The sequence below is a fragment of the Triticum dicoccoides genome, chromosome 2B (genome assembly GCF_002162155.2).
Source record: "Triticum dicoccoides isolate Atlit2015 ecotype Zavitan chromosome 2B, WEW_v2.0, whole genome shotgun sequence".
NCBI lineage: Eukaryota > Viridiplantae > Streptophyta > Magnoliopsida > Poales > Poaceae > Triticum > Triticum dicoccoides.
In genome coordinates, this window is record NC_041383.1 from 20,870,942 (window position 1) to 20,873,531 (window position 2,590).

The window sequence follows — 2,590 nt, forward strand, 5'->3', positions numbered from 1 at the left end:
ATGGTAGCCTTCGCATTGATTCCCGCGGGAACCGAGGCAATGAGGTCGACGAAGCGGTCGTCTCGCTGACTCGGCGGGCCCACGGCTGTTTCATGCCAAAACACTCGCCCCGGCGCCCCCGGGCGCCCCCCGGCGCGTCGGGTTCAGCCTGAGTCCGCCGGCGCTGACTTCGGCCGAAGCCGGCGAAAAACGGGCTCCTGGGGACGCAACTAGGCCGTTTTTTTGGCGCCGGCGCAAAAAAATTGCCTGGGGAGGTCGTTCTAGGGGCGCGGCTAGAGATGCTCTAAGCTTCATGGATCAGTTCCTTCATTTTTTTTCTTGTTTTTGTGAAGCGAGCATAGCTAGTTGGTTAGGGCACCAACGTCGACCCTCAAACGGACTGGAAGTGTTGTGTCATCCAACCCACTCCTGCATCAGTCCACCAACCGATTCAGCCATTTTTTTCTCGCAAACTGGAGACAAACTAGGGGCTTTGCGGGCGTTCGGACAGCTGCCACGCCCGCATCTGATTAATCTAGCCCACAAAAACCCCTTTCTTGTGCCTGCTCGTGTTTCCGCCCGAAGCCAGATGCCCACATTCATGCTGGCCCAGAACGGACGTGACAGCTCACTGGAGCCGGCATTGAAGCAGCTTGCCGGCCGAGAGCGCTGCTTGCACCGCGTCCCCGGTCTACGCCCGTTCAATGCCGAAGAGACGTTTACTGTTCGGGACATGATGGATATCTACCACGCCCGTTCGATGCTCGTCCATCCGTCTGCCGCCATTAAACAAGGTCGCCAACCGAGAGACCAACTCCGGCACCCGCGCAGCGACGCACCCAGACGCTTGGCCTCACCGGTATCCACTATTTAAAGGCGGCCACACACGGCAAACATCACACCACAACCCCATCCGCTCCACGTCTTCCTTCCGTGTACCACATCCGCCATGACTGCAAGCGGGAACACTCTGTGGGAGAGTCTGTCAATGAAGATGAAGCATGAGATCGCCGCCTTGGTGGTCGCCTGGCAGTGCCACCGTGCCAGGTGGATCGAGGTCGGGATGCCGTCCAGCTCCCCAAAGGTCTCAACAACGAGGACACCCGGATGAAGACGGGCTTCGACAACGGCTCAGCGCTGAAGCACGCACTGGTGCATGCCGGCTTGACCATGGAGCAGGCGTAGACGCACTTCAACGCCATCATGATGGAGGAGCAACCGGCGCCTATGTCACTGTTCCGGCAGGTGTAGGAGGAGCAGCAGTACAACCCGGTCCCTCTCGATCAACACCGGTTGGCGGAAGGCCAGATCTACATCGAGCGAGGAAGCCGTGGCGGCCATGGCCGCGATGAATGCCAACTTTTCGCCAAGCAGCAGGCGCTCTACGAGGCCGCCCGCGCTCAAGCCGCCTATCGCAACGCACATGCAGCGCAATCGAATGCGGACACGGAGGCGGAGTTAGCTGCGCAGGTAACCGCGGACCAGTACGCCGCCGCTGTGCGTCCTACACGTCGCCAAACAATGTTTGGTCTCTCCGGTGGGATGACGACAGTGTTGACCCCTCCATTTCCATCGTGGAACTCACATCCACCAGCGACAGACAAGTCGCAGACTCCTCCGAGAATGAGTAGGGCATGAGAGGCGGCAGGGCATGGTGTCCGAATTGGGCCAGCCTGTCTCCCATGTTCTACTTTTCCTCGCCGGAGACCGCACCTTCACTTTAGGGTCTTGTCATCACCGCTCATGGAGACAACAGACAGAGGACTCGGTCGCCGGAAGGGGATAACAAGGACTTGGATGACAGATTACGTTGTAATCGAGGTTTAGGTCTGGCCCTCATTTTTTTAATAAAAACTATCCAAAATGTAATGAATGTGCTCCGTTTAGTATGGATATCAACCGGTTTGCATGAATTTTGTCCGATTTGTTGAAACAATGTTCTAAATGTATGGAGATAATGTTGGATGGCCAGCTCCCACATCGTTGTCCGCGGATTGGTCCCCCCATCGGCGGATGGATGAGGGAGGAAATTTGCAGGTCAGCGTTGGACATGCCCTTAGTTTATTGTTTGAAGCCACGCACATCCAGGTTTAGTTCTAGATTTGACACGAGCTCACATTTTTCAGACATTCTGGCGATGTGCATTGAATGGAAGACCATGTTCCCGTTAATTAGATGCCTTCAACAATTTTATCAATATCAAGATTTGTCAGCTCAATTTTGAAAGTGCTCATAAGAGTAGTATGTGTTCAAATAAACAAGGGTCATGCGTGAATATAAGCTTCTACATTTGTATTGTTATTCTAACAAAAAATACTCAAATTTTCAGCCTAATTTTGATTTAAAATTATGTATTTTTGAATTTCTATATGTTACAAAAGCATTGTAAACTTTTTTCCATACGAATTCAATGATACACTTTTTGTGAGCATATAACTTGAATATTGTGATACATATAATCCATATTTCTTTTTAATATTGGCTGTTGAATCTTATATGCCATTAAGAGCATCTCTCGGTCCCTTGAAAAGCTTTAGATAGTAAAAAAAATTGTTTTGAGGGGTAAAATTGCCCTTAGCAGACCGCCCCTATCGGCGTTCTGGGAATCAGT